This window comes from Sylvia atricapilla, chromosome 1, assembly GCF_009819655.1.
Source record: "Sylvia atricapilla isolate bSylAtr1 chromosome 1, bSylAtr1.pri, whole genome shotgun sequence".
In the NCBI taxonomy this organism is placed as follows: domain Eukaryota; kingdom Metazoa; phylum Chordata; class Aves; order Passeriformes; family Sylviidae; genus Sylvia; species Sylvia atricapilla.
This window is the reverse complement of record NC_089140.1, coordinates 99,661,942-99,684,548: the sequence shown is the minus strand read 5'-3', so window position 1 is coordinate 99,684,548 and position 22,607 is coordinate 99,661,942. Positions and strand designations below refer to the sequence as shown.

Genomic DNA, 22,607 nt, shown 5'->3' with positions numbered 1-22,607 from the left:
AAGCACCTAATACATTGTGTATTGCTTCCCGTCTCTACATTTGAGGTCTGGACCTCTGTCCCCTCCAAATAGGCAGGGACAAATGTTTTGGCATCCTCTTCAAAGTTTGAACATTCTCCCTTGTACCTCTGGAAGCTCCTACAAACCTCAACGAGTGTAAGAACTTTGGAAACTGCTGATCTCTACTTCCTCCTGCTCTTGTGCAAGGGCTCATTTGGTGTGGGCCAATGGATTCCAAGTCAAATAGGAAAAAATGTCAGCAGCTTTCGGTGTATTAGCAGAAGAGTTGTTAAAAAGACCTTCCCAAGTTAGGAATTAATTCCATGGCTAGTTGTGATTGTGGAAAAATAAACTTCTGTGACCACCCCCATGTTCTTTATGACCCTAGTGAACAGTGACATTGATTTCCTGGCACTGCACATCTGCTGTTGTGTTGAATGTGTAATCTGAAATCAACAGGAGTGTTGAGTATTCTTTATTATCAATGAATATAAAATTAATAAGTAATGAGTATAAAAGCCAAAAGCAACCACTAGTGGAAAATCAGTCCCACAACAAATTTAAATAGTATCAAACATCCTCCACTGTACTGCTTGCCCTCAGAAAACATGAAAAGCAATTTCATTTCTGTCCATTAACTTCTTGGGATCTTGCTGGGGTTTCTCTGTTGACTGTAGTAAAAACCCAATTTGGCAATCTTTGCTCACCGAACTTTCAGAGCCTTCAAAGATGACTGTCTATATACAGAAAGAAGAAAATACTATATTAGACCCTATTGTGTTAAATTTTTATGTCTCCCTTGCCATTCAAGCCAACATTTTTCCATTTCCTTTTGTAGCAGCAAGTCCTGATAAACCTTACAATACATAATAGAGAACGGTATGAGTCATGAAATCTTCTTTGACTGATTCTTCGTATAAATGAAAGTAGTTTCTCATTTCTCATGGTATTTATGGTGGTTTTCCAAGCCTTCTTTTCTTGCTGGCTGTTCTGATTGATAGTAAAGTGGGTTGAGAAGAGTCATCTCCAAAGATGGAAAGTTTGACGCATTTCGATTGTGTCCTGCGAGTGCTTTTAGGATAGTTGATCCACCATGTGTTGGTATAATGGATTGATCGGTTTGATTCTTTTGGTACAGGTAAATCACTTTGATGCAGGTTAATTCAGGCTGTGTTTACAGAGGTTATTCTGATCCCTTTTTCAGGCTCCTGTATGTGTTTTCAAAGAAACAGTACTCCAAAACCTTTCAAGAATTTAAACCCATTCCTCCTTATTTACAGGATGGTGGTTTTTTTTTTTTTTTCTTTCAAGCTGGAAGCCTACAAAATAAGTCTTAGGTTTTCATCATATGCCTTTATGAGTTTTAAATCTACTTCATAAGTTGGCAATTTGAAATGGTTCCTGGTGAGTAGAGCCCTGGTGAGCTTCAAAACCACACACAGTTTCAATGAAGCTGTGTGAACCTGCTTCAGAATCTCTGCAAGTTTTCCAAGCTTTTATGCTCTCGCATGGTTTACAGACAAAAACCTACAGGGGTCCCATTTAAAGCCTCCTAGCAGCTAAAAGATAGAGAAAAAATGGCTTTTAAAAAACCTGAAGTACCCTCTTATGAGTGCATTAAAAGCAATTTTATTTGCTTTCCACTTTCAAAATGCTTCAAGCTGCCAAAGACGCGATGTTAGAAAATGACTCATGAGTACTAGAGAGAAATAGTCTTTGAAAGTTGGTTCATAGTAAAGGATGATAGCTAGGCAAGTGGAATTTCTGTATTCAGCAAGAAATGTCTTGTTTCTTCATATTGCAGGTTTTTTTTTTCTGTCTCTGTAATCTGTTCTTCAGTGGTTCTTCACCTTTATCTTACAGGTTTTCAGCAATTGTGTGAAAATCAGCTCAGAGCTTCAGGTTCGTTCCATTGATGCTATCTATCAATGTATGGAGATCAGGACCTCCACAGAGAGGGAAGGCAATACCAAAACAATGAAGGCTTGTAATTTAACCTACCTTTCAGGTAAATCATGATGTGTCACCCTGTGGATTGTCTGACAGTCTGTACTGTAGGTTTCAGGAAATTTTAGTATAGCATTGAGGGTTTTACATTTTCATTGCAGTGTTTGGTACTGGAGTGCTTTCTTGGTTTATTTTCTCTACAGGGAACACTGGGCACAAAGGCAAAGTATTAAAATGTCCTCCTCATTTTGATATTGCTACAGCTTCTCACATTTTTCTCTTTCTCTTACAGTGTAAATAAAGACAACAGTGTGGAGTAGACTTAAAAATTCAAGAATATTTGGACCTTGTGCTCTGTTCCAAGCCTGTCTTGAACAAAATACTTTCCTTTCTAAATTGTATTGCTGAGTGTTACGGAAATAAATTGTTAGGAAAGAATCATTTAATAAAATCTAGAGATGACTTGACAAAACCAACTTTAGTGAACTGTTTAAGTTCATTTTCTAATGGTTTAAACAGATGTTACCTCTAAGAACTCTCACAAAATCATGCCTTTTGAAGGCTTACCTTATGTAATTCTTGGTCTTGTAAATGTGGCATATTTGGTATGAATAACCATGGAGGAAAAGGACTAACAGCATTAACTTTTAATGATTTTAGTTTTAAATTTTAAAACTATGCTTTCACCAGCCCCTTAGCTTTTTCTCTAGGCAGTCAAAAAGAAGAAAGGAAGAATTTGAGATGCACTTGGTTGTTGACAGTTGCTGAAGATTGAATAAATACTACAAGAATTAAAAATCTAAAAGAGTTAAAGTACAGAAGTGGTAGTAAAAAATGTCTGAGCTATATTGTCCTTGTGAAAAAACAGAAAGCAAGATGTGTGTGAACAGGATGTGAGCATAACCTGAGATGATGAGATAAAGATTCTTACCTGGTTTTAACTGTGAAAACACAACTGTGAGCCTAAAACTTACATCTGGAAATAATGCTGACTTACAGACTAGCAACCCATTGTGCAGTTGAGTACTAATTGAAGAGGTTTGGCATTTTAAAAAATCAAATTAAATGATGGAATGAAATTTTGAAAGCATTTGCATACTTAGAGCAACAGTGGGTGCTTAATCTAACCATTAACTTGTATAAACCATTTAATGCAGGCACATTTTTTGATTCCCAAAACTTTCACTGCTCCTTCACAACTGCATAGCTTTTTCTGGGGTTAGTGAATCCATGTTAGGCAGCTGGTGTATGTTAGGAAGTTATTTCAAAGCCTCTTGCATATGCTACCTATTTCTTCCATAGGCTCTACCGTTTCTGTGTACCGTTTCTCTGTTGTGATCACCCCTGGAGTCCTCAGAGGAATTACTGCCAAAGCTCCAGGCATCCCTGTGTGGCCTGTGTGGAACTAGTCTGTCAGGCTTTTCAGTACTGCTGCAAACACGAAAAGGTGTCAGAGTTTTAAAAAAACCCTCCAAAAAAGCAGGACCCTCCCCCAGAGAAGCTGAGGCTTCCCAGGACTGCTGTAGCAATACAGGACTACTCACAAGAAGGATAATTACTAGCATCAGCAGACATGAAAACAGCTGTGCCGCAGTGTGATGTTACCCTCCTAGGAAGGCTCTAGGTGAGATTCTCCTGCACCACTTCCTGGCATGGAGTTCCTTATCCACTTCTCTGTAGAAAAATGAAATGTATTTTGTGTCATTACAGAAGCACATAGGAGTGTAGAATTAAAGAGAAATTTGTATACTAACATGGAGCTTGCATTTGTAACATGAAAAATTAAACAGGTTTTTTAGGGGTTTTTAGTTGTTTGTTGTTTTTTTTTTTTTGGTGGGTATAGAATGAGACAAATAGAATTCATTGAAGGTAAGGAAGTTGACAGGTTGTTAAAAAAAGCTTTTGGAAAGATACTTTGTAGACTTTAACACTTGGCTGTGCAGAAGGAGTGTTATTGGTGGATTAAGTAGCTTTAGCTACACAGATGAGAAAATATTTTTCTTTATTCTAGCAATGTATAGAAGATAAGCTGTGTTTTAGAAGACAAAACTGTCATTTAATCAAGTCGTGGGCAGAAGTTACTGCCTGGATCTTGCTATGTTTTCAGAGGATGTAACTGCCCCTCAGCTGCTTGTCACCATCTTTTCAGCTGGTGATTATCATCATCTCAGATCTGCTCGTTGTGCATGTTGTCATTTTCTAACTTGTCTGTCAAAATGAGTTAGGTTGAAAAGACTTCTTTTTTTTTCCTTGTATTTTTTTTTTTTAGTTAACTTGGTTCTCTTTGAAGGCAACAGATTGTGGAACATTTGTAATAAGAGCCCCTCCAGCAGATAATCTCAAGCAGAAGGGTGATGACAGGCGGCTGGAGGTTGTAACCTCTTCTGAGCTGGAGGAGCTTCTTGAGATAAATTAGTTATTTCAAAACTTGTGTGGAAGCATATCTCCTGCAGGGGCGGGGGTCTTGTAGACACCCCTCACTCTGCAAAAGCTGTTTATGACACTTCCACAGCCAGGAGCTGCTGATCTGCTCCCTTCTAGAGGCATGTGACTTAGAGCAGGGTGTCAGTGTTCAGAGCCTGCTCGAGTCAGAAAGACATGCTGGAGTGGAAAGCAGGCCAGCCTGGAACAGTGATGCTGAGTATGGGGATGCCTTTGTCAGCTTGCCTAAGGACCAGCCCACCTACAGGTAACATTCTTTGATGAAATTGTGTTGAAATCCAGATGCTCTCATCCCATAAATGCAACAAAATAGGGAACAGCTGCTGCAGGAGCAGCAGCAGAGGCTGTGGGGTCTGTAAGTGCCCTGGAAAAGCCCTTGAAAACCTGCTTTCTCAGGAATCCAATTCAGATATGCTGAAATGCTAACATGAAGGTTGTCCTAAGATGCTTTTGAGTTAATGTGGTAATGTGGGAGTTGCTAAAGCATTTGTTCATTGAGATGCATGAGTTGAGGACTTATTAGTGTGGGAGGCCATACTTCCTCTCTGCAGAGGAAGAACTCCACAGTGCTCAGCCTAGTTAGTGTATCTCAGGGTATGAAACTTTATAAATAATGATATCTAAAAGAGAAATTTATGGTTCCTCTTGCCAAGAATTTGCCTTACTTGTTTATCTGGGGATAGGATGAGGTCCATTTTCTGTTAATATGATAGGCCTAATCTCTAGCAGGTCAGACTGATATATGGTCTCACAAATGGATCTTCCTTTTGAAGATGAAGATGTATTTGTCCTCAGTCCCAAAATCCAAGACGTCATGCTCAAAAGCAGATAAAACAGCCATACATGTGGAGTCGGACACAAACTCTGAAACAAAAAAGGCAAAGTGGATATTTTAAGTGAAATCCAAGTAGCAGTGATGTGAATTCAAGGGTGGAACTGCAATCCTGGGGACATGAGAGGATGAGCTGGAGGAAAGGTGAAAAGTCTGTTGACCTGTTTCTGCCATAGTGTCAATGTGCACCACTATATCCAACTGGGAGAAGTAGAAGGACCTGTAATGGAGACAGTTTTACTGGTCTTGCCTTCTGGTAGTGCTTAGGGTACAAGTCTAATCTTGTAACTCCACAATCCTGAATTTCTGGCCTTAATCACCAAGAACAGTGTATTCTTATGTGGACTTCGGTCTTCCTAGTGGGACTTGGAGAACATGCTGGCTGCATCCAGGTCACAGAATCACTGGGTTGGAAGAGACCTTTAAGATCATTGAGTCCAACCCAGCCCTAACACCTCAACTAGACCATAGTACTGAGTGCCACATCCAGTAATTTTTCAAACACATCCAGAGATGGTGACTCCACCACCTCCCCGGATCAGTGCTGCTATTTCAGCATTAAGCTTCTGTAATTGTCAGTCTCAATAAATCGAAACTCTCAAAGCACTGAAGGGTAACAACCATGTCTATTGTAGCTGACTCTTGCAATGTTTGTTTTAGAAATGACTCAAGTACTGTGTCAGTTAAGGAGTGAGCATTAAGTTGCTGAGACTACTTACTGAGATGCATCTGAAAGAAAGGATTTTTCTTTCATATAGTTATTGTGTCTGATCACCTTTTATTCACTTTGTTTAGGACTCTGGACGGAAGAGTGATTTGAAAAAAAATCTGTAGCTCAGAATCTGTATTGAGTGGTACTCTCTATTACAACAGAGAAATTTATTTATTATATGACCATAATGTTTTCTTCTTTAAAAAAACAACCAACCAAACAAACAAACAAAAACCAAACAAAAACACAATAAAATTTTCTTTCTGAAATTGTCCTTGCTGTGATTCACAGATCTAAACACTTTTTAACCAGAAACTTGCAACTGACTGATTGGAAAGCTACATGAAGTATGTCTTTTCAGAACTGAAAGAGGACCATGCAGCAGAAAATATCATCACCAACCATTAATGTAAATGGGTGTTCCTGAAGGTGCAATGGAATGTTCCTGACTAAAAGCTATCTTTAATCCCTTTCTGAAGTGGAATTTTGCAATGCAGCTGAGGGCCAACTGATCGTAAAAGGCTTATTATGAGGCTGAGACATTGTTGGGTCTGGATACTCTTTGAATGGCATCTCGATGTCAGCCTAGCCCCATGCTGATTTTCCTTTCTTTCTCACTCTTGGGGAATAGCTAAATGACACATATTCTTCTTCCTGCTGATGAGGTAAATTGTAAACATCCCTCTAGACTCTCAAATTCACCTGCTAGAGTGATCTGTCTCAGCTGTGGCAATGCAAAGTTTCTTTTCATGCAATTAATGGGACAATTATATCAGAATGATGAGATCATGCCTTTTGCTGAAAAGAATAGGGATCTTTCATGAACAAAGAGAGCTTTATTTACATCTTTACAAATAAAGCACCATTTTATTCAGTGAAAGTGGGTGACTGCTACAATTTGGGTAGGCACAGCATGGTATGAAGGTGAACTCACTCTGTAGAGTGGTAGGTAGAGCTTTGGTGTGGCTGCCTCAAAACAAAATAAATAGTATTTTGGGCTTTTTTTTCCCTGCTTACACTGACTAGTAGACCATTGTGCAGAGAGTTCTGGTATTGTCTAAGTAAACCTAAGACTGCTGAAAGTAATTTCATTTGTTTGCTAAATAAATGTAGAGAACCCATCTTGGTCCTTTCAAGACTTTTCATGTAGGTAGATTTTGTGCATGTAAATCAGAGAGTAGCGGTGGACAGTTCTGTACTCTGGGGGAACTACTGTGACTCATAATTTGATCCCAAGTTATGAGCCATATCTGAACAGAAACATGGAAAGTATTTTCATTCTTGATTCTTTACTTATATATTTGTACAAGAGAAACCCTATTGACATTGCTAAGAGAAATACATGAGTCTGACATATTTTTACAGTTCTTTCTTTAAGCTGCAGAGCATATTTTTTCTTTTTAAAACACATTCAATAAATACTAATTTTAGTGTGACTTTTGACACTGTTCTAAATGACATCTGGAGTTCATATAAAATCATATGTCTAGTACAAAGCTGAGACTGCCCACTGACAAATAAATTCCTATGCTCATGTAATTCTCTTTAGGAACAGACAAATCAGAGCTACACCAACTCCAAACTGGTTTCGGTTTTATTTCTGGTAGCAGACGTGATTCTGAGGCCTCTTTAAATGAATTCAGCATCTAGCCTGTGCCTGGATCATTGCAGTTAACTACCAAGTAGAGCCTGTAGCTGTTAATAGAAGGACTTGTAGATGGGGAGAGGTCTCCTTGATATGGCTCCAGTTGTCACCATATGGGTGAGTGGTTTGTGGAACCAGAGAGGCCCAGTAGGCGAGAGGGTGACTTGGAGCCCCTTCCAGCAGCAGCTGGGCAGCCTCTGGCCGCGTGCCCCACGCAACTGTTCCCGCGGCCCAGGCACCGCTCTTCCCTGCCAAGATTTCCATGCTGCTGTTGGGCTGCGGTGCCAGGAATGGGCTTCAACAGAACAATATCTTCTTTGCTCTGCTGCCTTGCCCCCAGCAGAAGGGCAGATATTTGGAGGGAGAAAGGGCTTGGAGATAACATTGTGCCTGTTTGCCTGGGGAGGCTGTGAGGTCTCTGCGTGGCCTGGCTGCAGGGGGTGTAATTCAAGTTTTGTTGTTGCTCATCTTTCATGCTTTCAGTACAGCAGAGAAATAAATAAATAGCACTGTAAAACCGATAAAGACTAAACAAATAAGCCTTGAGAAATTAGTTCTTAAACCTGAGAGCAGGAACAGGCTTTATTGTCTTGGGGTTTTCGAGTTTTGAAATTTGGGATAGTTATGTGCTAAAAGACTGTCAATGGCATAGCCACAAATAAACCATAGGCAAGTATGTGCCCTTGTTTGCACAATGGTGAAAAGTCTCAAGTTTGAGGAACAACGACATTATTTCACATATTTTCACCTTGCCAGAAAGACATAGCTTGAAGAAGTGAAATTTTCTGGAAACGAGGTAACTTAGATTGGCATAAGCTCCAGGTGTAGCTGTATTTTATCAAAATGTTGCCAGACTGTCTGACATAATATAAGCGCATGTATATTGATAGCATACATACACGAATAACCTGCTCGGCCTCTAACTCCTAATTCTAAAGAAATTACTCCAAGTCAGCTGTTTTGCATTAACTGCCTGCATGCAAATTGTTATTGTCAGGTCAGTATGAGCCAATTCCAATCCGTTTATTTTCTTGGTGAAGGACCAACTTCTTTTGCTTGTGCTGCTGGGGCATAGTATACATTTTATAGAGAACAACTGAAGATGGTCTGATTTATAGTAAATTTGACATCCTGGCTTAACTTGTGACAATTCGTTCATGAATCCCTACTGTTAAAGTGTGGTGTAGTCAGTAAGATATTGAACAAAAGCAAGATGTTAATCTGCACAAGTGAAGCAAAGTTTCTACCAAGGGGAACTTCTTTCCATATGTATTGTTGATTCATCCTTTAAGCAGTTTCCATTCTATGCAGTGAAGGTTAGACTACTCTAGAAATGGTAACATAATAATAGAAAATAAACAAAAGTAGAGGTCAATTTCACAGTGTAATTTGACTCCTATTTTTGCAAATGTTAATATTATATCAGAAGAATTTTCGAAGTTGCATTACTCTGGAACAGGACTTTTTTTTTTTCAGTGCTAAGATTACAATCCATCATGTCACTTGGCATTTAAAAAACCCTCCAAAACTCTAGTATATGGCATCACTGCCTATTGTGTGAATTCTTAACCTGGGAAAACTGGTTCACTTATGAAAGTCTGTATTACATAGAGTATAATCTGTACCATTTCTAATCAGTTGCAGAAGACTATCCTGGAACACAGTAGCTTCCCACTCTGTAGATTTGAGAGAGAAATACGGGGGAGGGGGGGGTTCATGCATCTCATTATGTTAAACGTCTGAATTGAGGTATTATTATTTTCACATGACAGGGCACATCTCAGTACTTCTAGCACTCACCTGAGAGATGTATGGATGGTCTGTTAGGATGGGTATAGGACTTACCTAGAAAGATGAAACAGAGCTTTGAAGTAAAGATTTTGGTTTTTTCTTTTTCCTTTTTTCCTTTCACATGTTCTGAATATTTTTCCAGTAGTGTCTTGTTTAAAGTAATTCGCCTGACAGTGAAGAATGCTGAAGATGGTGGCCCAAGGATTAAACAGCGTGCTAAAGGAAAAACATGTAAAAATCTGTAGTTTTATGTATTTTGCACTTTAGCAACTTCTTAAACTGATGCCAAAATAACTGGGAAAGTGCCTTTTAAATAGCTTATTTTGTATTGGCCTCTGTTTTGGTGTCTGTGTGATATGTTAGCATCAGTAGGTAGCCTGCCAATAAATGAGTGGCTAAGAAGTATCTGAGAGAAGACAGCAAGTTATTGGAGGAACTCCTGTTAATGAAGTACTACAGATCTGAGCATTAGAGAACAGTTTGTTATTTTGCTAGCAATTTGTGATCTAGTGGTTGGAGTTTGCACGCAGGAATGAATTCTGCCACTCAGCCCTCTCTCTAGTTGTTTTCTTGTCTACAGAATGTGTATGCCTGGGCTGGTGAGATTAAACTGATTAGTGACAACAAAATGCTTTGAGAGCTTTTAATGGAAGGCATTAAACAACTGCATGCTATGCAGATTTTCAATATTAAAAATATATTATAGGTGATATGCAAAAACAGTGGGGAGGATTAAAAAAAAGTCACTGGGATTCATTTTACAAGAAAGAGCATGGAGAGCAGTTCCCAAGATCTCTTTGGGAGGAGTTACCTAGAAGGGAATAATATAACAGTCTAATTTGCAGTATTTCTGTAATCAGTTGTGAAAACATTTTTCCAGACATTAAAAAATGCATTTGCTTAGAGCAGCCGATGAAGCAAAGCAGGCATGGGGGTGAGCAGCAGGTTACACTTGTGCTTGTTATGGATAACATGGATATCTGATTCTGTGGTCAGCGTTAGCCTGAGGTCCCTGAGGATGATGTTCCTATTAGGCATGAAAAACACTCATCTACTATACTATATGAAAATATATGCATTTTGATTAGTGTCCTCTGTCCAACCTATTTGCTTTAATTAAGTTGTCTTCTCTGATGGTAAAACCTTCAGAGTTTTTCGATGTTTCATTAGTGCAAAGGCTTTAATTGAAAAGAAGTCCAAAAGCAGAGCCAAAAATAAACAAACCCAAGAAACAGAAGAGTTGTAGTAAGGGGTCACTGCAAAGTTCTCAGAGCTCTGCAGCTTTATCTTTTGGGAGAGTTGAAGGGGAGAACCAGAAGAACTTTATTGGAAGGGTAGGGTTCTTAAAATGAAGGTAGTTATATTTTAGAGTTTAACCTTTGACCAGATGCCTCTGTACTGTACCAGGGAAAGAGTGAAAATGGTCCTTATTTCCAAAAACAATGTATTTTTTTGAGTGCTTAAATAGACAGATAGAAATATTCTAAGAAGACCTGAAGAAGAACACATGGATGTGTCCAGTTACTGGGAAAATTATGAAAGGTAGGAAGATGGGCAGCTGAATAGGAATGATCACATTAGTGAACGTAAAACCAGAAGGTTATAGATTGTAACCGATTTTAACATTACAGTTAAACATAAGGTGATGGTGCTGTTCTTGGTTATCAGTTCTATTATGCATTCCTGTCATATGATATTCCTTTCTTCAAGCAAGATTTTCCAAGGTTTTGGAGGTTTTGGCTCATGGCTTCACTTGATGTAGTAGGTGGGCAACACATCGTTTACTGAATACTTTTTCTGTAGGTTTTCCGTGTGTGTGTGTGTAAAATGAGTCTGATAATTTCTATTCTACTGAAGTCAGTGGAATTTCTGATGGGAACCTGAGGATCTTTTCCTCTTTTGATCAATATTTGTCAATTCTTTCATTTACAAGTGCTTTGCAAATGAATTACTTGCCTCACCACTGAGATAAGCCAGTTCAGTAGAACTGGTAGCTAAGAAAGTAATTCTGGAAATGTTTTTGGAGAAAATGGGGGTTTTGGTAGTACATGAAATCAAAAAGTGTAGAATAACAAGCAGTGAATAGCTGCTTTGCGATCCAGTAGACAGAATGCCATAGAATAAACCAGGAGAATTCGGATCACTTCCTGATTATGCCTTTTCTCACAGTACATTCTTAAAGCAAATCATATTTCTTTTATAACTTAAACTCTGTGTCTATATCATGGGAAATTGAGACTTGTCCTCCAACACAAATCAGTCTGAGACTTGAGAAAGATATTAAAAATATATTTGGGAAATGATATTATAAACAAAATCTTGTACCTTTCACGTGGCAAAGACTTTACTTTGTGAAGCTGAAAACATACCTATTTGTAAGTTGTTTGTAAATTCATGACAACAGATTATATACTGTAGAACAGCTAGGTTAAGACAAGAATTTGTTTCTTATTTGATGATCAAATATTGTCTAATTGCTGCATACATTATATAACATGATGCAGCCCAGCCCCTCTTACACAGGGTGTGCAATTTCTCTGTTTGTTATAGTAATGTACATGTTATTTGCTTACGAAATACAATTTGATTGCAGCCCTTTTTGCTCGGTTCCTTGCAGAGAGTTTTGGCATCATAGCTTTCTTGGCTGATTTATCAGAAGCTGAAGGTAGACCTGGCAACCTGATCTATGCTCACTCATTATGAACTTTTTTTCTTTAGGCCTCCTTTTAGGAAAAAGAGGATGCTGCTGCTGTTATAGTTTGGAGAGTCTTGGGGTGCTTATGATATTCACAGTGCCCACTAAGGTGACATTACATTTTATTTAGCATGAAAACCTCTTTTAGTTATGTCCATCACAACAAGAAAAGCAAAACATCTTTAAAGATATGTGGGATTATCTAAAACTGAGATTGACATCTCACGATGGGGTCTGCAGGTGTGTGGGTGGAATTGGCAGATGAACAACATGTTGCAGAATGAGCATGTGTATGTGTGTGCACCCAGGAACAACAAACAAGCTGGAGTCTAATTTCATTGAATGACTGGAACAGGCACAGAATTTTCTACAACAGGAAAATATTATAAGTAATCTTCCTTGTGCTTACATCCTTACATCCATTTTCCCCCTGTCATTGCTTTCATACCTACCACCTATTTAACAAGGCATACAAGGTGGACAATGCACTCACTGGAGTGACACGATTTCACATCCCTGTGACATGTTGGAAATACAGTCTGGGTTCTGTGTCTGCTCAAGGGGCTCTACATTTAAGCCCATTTGTGCACATCTGCTGGGGCACTGTCAAAGCTTTGCACCTCTCTGAAGCCCAGTGCAGACTTAGGCCTCCATCCCTCAACAACTGGAACATTAGAATTTGAATTAAGATCTTGAACCATTTTGGAAAATTTCAGAGTATTTTCCTAAAGTATTTAACAGATCTTTTTCCTTCAAAATCGCCAAAAACCATAATGGCAAGCCTTTGGCTTTTTTTATTTTTTTTTTTTTTTTTTAATGTTACTGATTTTTAAAATTCTGAAGAGATTTGATTGTTTGCATTAGTTCCATAAATTGCCTAATATAGAAATTTTCTCTCCTGGTGTACTCTGGTTAGTCTAATCAGGAAGGAGAGTGGAAGGCCTTGAAATGACCTTTTTGGGGATCATCCAAGAGAAAGAATATAACTTTCTGGCTTCAGTGAGAGAGAATTGTCATGTTTTTCTCTGTTGTAATGCTTTCCTCACTAGAATCTGCCATGATAATAAACCACCAAAACCCCGCCCAAACCAAGCCCTGGATGACCTGTAACAAACCCTACCAAATACTCTTCTGACTAGGCTTAGGTATTTTATTTGTAGCATGCTTTTATGTGTAGTTTAGCCAGGCTGGTTTATGGCATGCCTGTATGTTATTTAGCTGTGTTCTTACTGTGGTTTGAGTGTTTTTAATTTCTTCCTCCTTGTTCTCTCAGCGTAACAGATAATAGGAATCAGCAATACTTGAAATACACTGATCTGTGGCTTCCTGGTGGGAAACAAGATGAGTCACCAGTAACTAAAACCAACAGCCTTTATGTCCCTGGATTCAAATTTGTTCTTCTCAGTATAATTGTTCAAATACTTGCTTTCCCCACTGGCTTCCTCCCTAGCAGTGCAGCACGTCTTGCAGACTGCCAGACTGGGAAGGAAGAAGTGATAGCACTTACAGCATGTGTAACAAGCCCAGAAAAGGGGCCCACCGGGGATGGGTATGGACACTCAGACCTAAGTGCTTCGCCAGACTGTGTATCTCCTACCATATCTAATAGCATGATTGGGCCAAGTATTTATTATAGAATAGCAGAGATTCTGTCTGCCAAGTTTCCTTGGTTCTTGCACTGAGGTTCTGGACATGGCAGGGGTAAGTGGTGCTTCTGTTGTCAAGCTACACCCTTAGGAACACAGCACCTTGCTGTCTGCCATGACATTGAAGTCACTTTTACTGTCAGATGAACAATAAAGTAGTAAAAAACCCCAAGAAAACCCCCAACAGTCTAAATATTAACTATACCACTGCTATGTTTAGAGAGGAAGATAAAGGAAAAAAAAATCATACACAGATCTGCCTACACCTTAAATCAATTATAAGAATTTTCACTTTTTTATCCAGGTAACAGGATGTCCGTGCAGCCTTATGGATATGAGAACCCAATATCATGATAGTGTGAGTATGGCTTTCACTGAAGAGACGTTGGGGTTTTCTTTTTTTATTTTTTAAGATAAGTTTCTTCATATAACCGAAGTCTCCCTGGGATTCTCTTTATAGTAAAACCTCTACACAACTCCAAGTTGTCCTATGATTTATAACTTTGTCAGGGAAAAAATGTTAACACGCCCCTTTAGTTGTCTCTCTCTAAGCTTCAGAAATATTGACATTCTTCAGACACATTTAAGTGGAGCAAGACACTGAAAAGAACTTTAAATGGAAATTTTGGTGATTAAAAGGTAAAGGAATTTGTATACCTGAGGAAATGTTGTTCCCTGGCAGGTGCCAGTATATTAGGTTGCAAGTTCTCTCTTCCAGAGACATCTTGGATAGGAGCAAGAGTATCATCAGCACGGAGTGTTCTCAGTATTTCGCTTTCCAGACGTGCATCCATCACAAAGCTGTCTGAGCATGTCTATGCATTTTCTTCGGTTTTTGCTGTCCTCCTCCTCCTACGTGCCCAAAATATCCCAAATTGCTGCCAGGCGAATCATTTCACTCAAGAGGTATTGTACAGAAATAATTTGTTACTTGGTAGGTGATTTTGTTACGCTTTACAAGGTTTTCCATGGGTAAGGATATTCCTCTGCACATGGGAAGATTCTCCTGATGGAAGTGAATGACTGTTACTCCTTGAGAAGTCATTGAGGGGAATACAGCTGAAGTGTGTCAGACTACTTTTTTATGAAGTATATACAGATTAACAGGGCACTTTTGGAAACGGAGCACTTGACTCTTGGTGGCTAACTACAGAGCAAACTTAAAATCAAGTTTCTCCCAGTTTGTTAGATTACAAATAAATGCATTATAAATACCAAGTTATGGATTAACCCTGTGACCTCTTGATGGTTTTTGAAACTTTCAGCACAAGTAGCCCAAATAATTATCCGTATTACTGGAAGATCTTCCTTTCTGTAGTGTTTGATGTTCCTTTGGCTCCTTGTGGCTTAATCCAAACTATGTTTGCTAAAATAATCTTTCCCTCCTGACTTTTTCTCTGTTTTGGAAGTAATCTGGTAGTTCCCCCTTTTCCAGTCATATGGTGGCTCACAGCACCAACTTCAGGCCATCACCTCCACAGTCTCCGTAGCTTGGTGCTCCGAGTTCTGGGTTGGCAGATTCCTGGCTCCTTCAAGCAGACTTCCATCTTCCTTACAACCTGCAGTTTGGGACAGGTGAAGCAAGAAGTGAAACAAGCACATTTGAATCAAACATGCTTATGCTTAAAGTTAGCAACGTTTATAATTTTTTCATGTTACCTCATCCCTGCTATTTATCCTCTTCATTCTTAGGCTCACAGGTATAACTGGGAAGGGAAGTCTTCAGAGTACACTGTGGATGGGAATGTGAACTGAGGCTGATTCTCTAAATCAGCAGAAATCACAGAATGGGTCAGGTTGAAAGGGAACACAGTGGGTCATCTGGTCCAGCTTCCCTGCTCAAACAGGGTCATCCCAGAGCACATGGCACAGGATTGTGTCCAGATGGTTCATAAGTATCACCAGTGAGGGAGACTTCACAGCTTCTCTGGGTAACATATTCCAGTGTTCCCAGAAACAGAGATTTCTTTATTTCTGTGAGAATAGTATGTGTAAATGTTCCTGCATTGAAACATTTAATGGCAACTTTGGTTGCTATACCTGTTCCCAAGTGGTTTGGGCATAGCTAAGATTAAAGTGGGCAATTTGCTAGATCCATACCACCGGCCTGCATCCCAAAGGATATTAACAGGAGAGGCCAAGGGCTAGTGAATGCTTGACAGTTCTCTGTGGGACTGCATTACTGAGCCTGGAATGGACAGTGCCTGCAAGTGAACACAGGCAAGGCAGAAGCTGCCTTGGGTTCGTGCCTGCTGGGCCATGACGTGAACTGGGTTTTCCTGTCTTGCAACATTTTTTTAAAAGTTAAAAAATTTCTCATTCTGCATGGGACAAAGTGTACTTTTTTTTTTTTTTTTTTGGTTCCCCCGCCCTGTGCTGGTCCTGACCTTTATAGAGGTGGAGGGGCAGGGGCTGCCTGAGGGCTGGTGGGTGTGTGGTCCTGTGGACACCGGGGCTGCCTCCTTGCCACGAGCAGGGCCATTCCCACACTAAGGGAGCAGCTACAGGATCGTTAGGGCTGGAAGGGACCTCTGGAGATCATCTGGCCCAAGCCCCCTGCCAAGGCAGGGTCAACCTGAGCAGGTTACACAGGAACACATCCAGGTGGGTTTTGAATGTTTCCAGAGAGGGAGACTCCATGACTTCCCTGGGCAGCCTGTTCAAGTGCTCTGCCACCCTACAGGTAAAGAAGTTCTTCCTCGTGTTGAAGTGAAACTTCTGTTTTACTGTATGGCCACTGCTCCTTGTCCTGGTGCTGGGCATCAGGAAAAGAGTCTGACACCATGCTTGTGGTACCCGCCTTTGAAATATTTACCTCCATTAATGAGGTCCCCTCTCAGTCTTCTCCAGACTAAACAGGCCCAGCTCCCACAGTCTCTCCTCATAAGAGAGATGCTTGGTCATTGTGGCCTCTGCTGGAGCATCTCCAGTAGCTCCTTGTCTTTCTTATAATGAGGAGCCCAGAACTGAACACAGCACTGCAGATGTGGCCTCAGCTAGGGTCAAGCAGTGGGGAAGGATCACCTCTTTCAACCTGCAGGCCACACTTTTCCCGATGCACCCCGGGATCCCATTGGCTCTCTTAGCTGCAAGGGCACCGGCAGCTCATGGTCAACTCGTCGCCCACCACGACTCTCAGGTCGTTCTCCACAGAGCTGCTCTCTAGAAGACGAGCCCCCGGGCTGTGCCGGGGTCATTTCTCCCCAGGTGCAGGACCCCGCACTTGCCCCTGTTGACCCTCATTCGGTTCTCTCCTCGAGGGCGAGTCACGGGCGGCCGCCGGCGGCGCGGAGCCGCGCACATCCACCCGGCAGGTGTCAGTGTGGGCTGCGGGGCCGGGCGGGAGCGCCGCCTCCCCTCCCCCGCTCCGCCCGCCCCCCGCCGGCGGCCCCCGCGCCCGCCCGCCGGAGCCAGACTCGCTGCAGACAGGCGGCAGCCAGCGGGGCGGGCAGGGCGGGGGGAGGAGGAGAGGCTGGGGATGAGTTGGAGGCAGGCACAGCCTCAGCGCAGGGAGAGCGGCTGCCGGAGACGGGCAGGGGGAGGAGGCGAGGCGCTCCGGAGGAGGCCAGCGCGGCGCGGGGGCGAGCGGCGGGGGCCGGCGGGAGGTGAGTGCTGCCCGCCGCGGCGGGGCCGGGGGCGGCCGGGGGGCGCCGCGCCGCAAAGTGCCGGAGAAAGTGCGGGAGGCCCGAGCTGAAGGTCTGGGAGCGTGCGGGGGACGAGGCGGCGGCTGCCGAGGGGCTCCGGCGGCGCTCGCCCACCCTCGGTGCCGCGGCGGGGGCAGCGCCCGGCGCCCCGCGGCCGGGCCGAGCGCGTCCCGCCGGCACCTGGGGACAGGTGGGTGCCGGCCGCGGCGAGCGCAGCGTGACAGGGACCGCTGATAGCGGGGGGCTCCGGGGAGCCCCGCTGCCGCCCGCCGCCGTCCTGCCCCGGGGAGCAGCCGGAGCGGAGAGCCCCGGCGCTCCGCAGGAGAGGCGGAGGCGAGCGGGGCTGCGGAGCCGCGGCGGCGGGCAGGGCGCTGGGGAGCACGGAGTGCGCGGCACGTCCTCTCCGGCTGCTCCGCCGTAATTAGCGGAGCTCCGTGCGGCCGCTGGGTCGGGGCCGGTGTCGCAGCCCGGCCCCGCGGGGACGCCTGGCGGGGATGCCCGGCCGCGGAGCGCCCGGCGCCGGGCGGGCAACTTTCGCGGGAAGGCAAAGCGGCAGTGCGGCTGCCGGGCTCACGCACCAGTGACCTATATTTGATAAAGTGCCCCCCCGCTTTTTTTTTTTTTTCCCCTTAAAAAAAAGTTTATTAGCAGAAGTCTAGCTTTGCCTGCCTGTATCAGACGCCTGCTTGCATTATTTGCGGTGAATATGTGCATCCCAAATTTCTGAATGGTGTGCCAGGTTTTCTGTCATGTAGGTGGGTAGGTAGTCATGCGTAGGCTATGGTTTGATGCTTGCTGAAGAGGCAAACACACCGTTGTGTGTAGGTTTAAGTTCAGCAAAGAACAAACAGGAAGCAGGCAAAATGCAAAAAAGTAACTTCTGTTTTCTTGGGTGATCTTAACACCTAGAGTGATACAGATTTTAGTGGGATTCGGAACCTTTTCTGAATAGCAAATGGTTGTGCAGGAGAACAAAAATCTGGTGAATAATTTTATGTGGTGTTAAAAGTACTCTTTGCTGTTATAAAAGTTTGTTCATCTGAAAACACAAGACATCTCCTTGTCAGGATGGAAAGCTCCTTTAAGAGGTTTGTCTGTGCTTCCAAATCAAAACCATCCTGCATTAAAATATTTGTGGACTGGGAAGGTGCATCACGTAGCACCAAGAGTGAAGTGTCTCCAGCATCATAAATCTGAAGCTGGCCAAAAAGGGAGAGAATTTTTGCCAGTAAGAAAGCCCGAGGGACAATTACTGGTAGTCATAGATGAGGTTAGAACATAAATGCTGCCTGAGTAGGTGCAGTGTTCTTGCTGTTCCTTCAACACCTGGGTGTGTTGGTTAGACAGATCTTCAATTCTGCTTTCCAGTATCATTTCCAGGAAAATGTTTTGGGAAACCTGTTCTTTACAGTGATCCAGAGCTCTCTCATACGATGCTGATTGATGCACACGTGTTCCACTAATGAACATATTAGTTTGTATATAAATATTATGGCTTAGTGGCTGTAAATAAAAGGGGAAGTTTTGCTGGAAAACCAGTGCACTGGTGGGAAGCAGCCTTGTCAACATCCCCTTGTCCATATTAGCTGAGATAGAGATGATAATCTGAACATCTATATCTGTACTGGCATTTTAGCACCAGGTATTAAGTTACTGTGATACACAAAGTGACCAGCATGAGGAGAACTCAAACTGGAATGTGTCAACTCTCTAGAGTCATGTATAGAAGTAGGAACACATCTTTTTGTACAACCAGTGTTTATACCAGCACAGTTAGTTCCAGCTCAGGTATGTGAGGATCATTGTTGCATACACATAAGGCATCTCAATATTCTCCAGTAAATTTAGATGCCAGAGTGGGCCTAAATGGTGATCAGTGGGTAAGGCAGAATGAGTTAACAACGTGAGAAACAGTATTTCAGATCACTGTTTTTTGTTAACTGAAACATTACAGGCCCTAGGCAGTGAAGTTTTCTGTCTTCAGGACCTTAGACTTGTTACAAGAAGACTTGCGGAATTAGAAGGAAGTTGAGATTCAAGATTGAGGCACAGTTGTATTAAATGTGATAAGATTGCGCCCATTGGGCAGTAGCTTAACCTAGGAATTTAGAACTAACCTCGGCTTTTGTTATTTTTAAGTAGATAAAATGCTGTTTTCTTTTTACAGACCATTAAAGTGAGACTTGAAATGAGGAACTGTTAGTTTTCCCTGCAGTGATGGTGCATTTTTGCAAGAGGGGGTTGTGGGGAAGAGGAGACTGAAAGCTTTTTCTCTGTCTTGGCCAAAATTTAGTTATTTTTCAGCTGCCCTGCAGCACCCTGTCTAGCGCTGCTTTTCCACCCAAGAACTAGTTTAATGTCAGTGACACTGTCTGAAATAATTTGGAATACGTTCCAAATGTGGATATGATGTGCCAGAAAGGAGTAAATAATTATTGAAATAATAGAGAAATACCTTAAAGTATTTAAACTTAGCACAGTCTCTAAGAGAAATGAAGTGTTAAAAAAGTGTGCGTCTGTCCAACAGCTCTTGCATCAGGAGTCAGTCATGGTTATTGCATTTAACTTGTGAGTGGTCTTGGAAAAGGTGGTGTTTTTTTTTTTGTTTTTTTTTTTTTTTTTTTTTTTTACCCTGGTTTTTCTGGTCTTTCATGGTTCCAAACAGCTCCCCGCAAGTGCATTGCCAGTTACGGAATGCAAATACTTCTAGGAGTTTGGAGATGAATTTTTCTGCAGATTGGTTCTGTGGTAACCGTGAAATTCTTCAATGGCACCAATCTAGTATCAGCTGCTCGTTCAAGGCACTGATGCCAGAACAGTGGTGCATCAGTTGCTGGGAATCCAACCCTGTAGTGAAATGATTCATGCATATACATTTTCTTTTCTCAGTTGACAGCTATTTTTAAGAATAGCTGTCTTGCCTAGAAGGTTGATATCTAAGCAAAGGCAGCCTAGATAGCTAAAAATTTCTTTCACACCAAACATAGTCTTAGTACACTAAAACATTTAAATGGTATTGGTTTTAATTGATTCTTGCTGAATCTCTGGTTCTAATTGGCCATTATAAAGGGACTGTGGTGTTTTGGAGCTGATGTCAGGAAGTTGTCAATTTTTTGGCACAGAGAAGGATGATGAGTTTGAAGTAGAAGTCAGTTTGAAGAAACTTTTAATAATATTGGGTAGTGATATCTATATGGTAGCAGATTACTTGACTAACTTCTGGAAATGAATTGGATTCTCTGGGTAAACAAGCCTGAAGAAATGATCTTGAAATAACACCTTTGTCCAGTGTACTTTAACTTTCTGTATGTGCTGCATGGGCAGAATGTTCAAGTGAAGGAAAGCCACGGGCCTTTCTTTTTTCCATTGTGTTCTTTTGAACCTCATATTTGAAAAAGAAATGTGATTTTTTTTTTTGTCTTAGAGAGTTTTATTTGCTTAGTTCTGAGACTGTCAGTTGAATAATAGTAACTCTAAGGGGATAGCAGTAGAAAGAATGCTTGCAGGTGAATAAGAGCATGACATTACAGTGTCCTGTATTTCATGCTGACAGAATGTCTCAGTATTCATCATCTGTATTTATTTAATATATGCATTTCTGTAGCGTGTGCTTTGATTTAGTGTATTTGCAGTATTCCAAGTGTAGGTCCATTTTACTAAATGCTTTTTCTTACTGTTTAGTTAAGCAATGGAAATTTTCAGGCGCCCATATCACCATTCATTATCACTCAGCATAATAATTGGTAAATTTAATCTTCCTGATTAAGATTATTTTGGTCACAAGAGACAAGGGACTGAAAATGAATAATTTTCTTGATATTTTGCTATGTCTGTGTTGTTTGTATCTATTGTCCTTTTCTCTAAAATTCTTCTACAGAGAATATACAGACTTTTAAACTGTGTTTGAATGATCTTGCTCTACATCAAACTTTTCTTTCAGGTAGGAGCCAGGATTTAAGAGGAATGTAAATGCAATTTTTCTTCTTGTTGCCAGTGGAGAGCTTTCCTAGATTTGAAGTGAGTTTTCTTAGTGCCAAATGGTTGACTTTTCTAGAATAAAAATCTCTCCAGGGTATGCAAAAAGTCCTCTGGTTAATATATTGGCATTCCCAGAACCCACTAAAGCTTAGGCAGGTTGCCAGACACCACTTAATGAGGATGCCGAATGTCTGGCACAAATCTGCATGAAAGCCAGCAAAGGAGCTGGGGGTGGAAGTGCATGTAGTGGGGAGAGGGCTGGGAAGGCGACACAAACACACCCAGAATTTATTTTTAATGTCTGAGTTTTGCAGAGGAACCGATCAGAAGTCCTTACCACAGGATTTTGAAAATTTGCTGGGAGCAGGAGTCTGGATCCTTCAAACTGGGAGAGCTGTGTTCTCACAGAAATACAGTTTTTTTAGGAGAGCAGTTTATGAGTTAGGAGGGGTGAGTTTTTTGAGGAGAGCACCAAAAGAGGATGGATATGATAGTGATTTTATGTGTTATTATCTGCTAAAACTGAAAAGCATTTGAAAATATTGTTAGACAATTTGGGGGACAATGGAAGTCAGCAGTTGCCAGCATCCACACAGAAAAGCTGTTAAAGTTACGTGGCAGGGATCGAACACCTCTGCTCAGTGTAAATCTGTGCTGGAGGCTCTGCCTGATGCTGCTGAGCCTACATTTTGCTACGTGTTAAGTAGCACTGCAGTTGTAATAGACTCTCTGGTGGCTAGATAACTGTTAAAAGAGTCAGTCATTCGCCCAGATGGCTTATTTTTCCATAAGAGTGCCATTAAGACCGGAATATATTGGTTTATGTTGAATCAGATGTTTAGTCTTAAAGGTTGGCTGAGCAAACTTAGTTATATTCTGAACTGAACATTATTTCAGACATTTAAAGCATGACAATTTTCAACATTTTTTCCCAGGTTTTAATCTCTCCCTTACCTACCCAAAAAAGCATTAGTCCTCTACAGACAAATTTTTAAGGAGGCATTGGGTTGATAGGTGTGACTGAAAAGAATTCTTTAATCGATAAAAATTCTAATAGTATTTTTTGCACATGGCTGAATTTGGATCAATGTATGCCTGTTACTTGCTTTTCAGTACAGGTTTCAGTTGTGCATTTCACCATTTTGGAGAACTGTTCCTCTTCAGAGGAATGCTACTCACTAGAATAGTGGCACCTACTTGCTGAGTATGGTTGTGTAGGACCAAATCGAAATCCAGATCCTCCTGTTTAATTTTGTTTGGTTTCACTAGAGTGAG

General features: G+C 41.6%; 1 protein-coding gene across 3 annotated transcripts in view; it reads left to right on the top strand.

Moving 5' to 3' along the window:
• The first annotated feature begins 17,188 nt into the window (after positions 1-17,188).
• Positions 17,189-22,607, top strand: part of LDLRAD4 (low density lipoprotein receptor class A domain containing 4) — a 272,480-nt gene continuing 267,061 nt past the window's right edge. For 2 of the 3 annotated variants that reach the window (XM_066328622.1, XM_066328613.1), the window contains exon 1: positions 17,191-17,315. The gene's annotated coding sequence lies outside the window, so the exon portion shown is untranslated. Of the gene's footprint in view, positions 17,316-22,607 lie in introns of all 3 variants that reach the window. The other variant, XM_066328639.1, reaches the window with a different exon arrangement.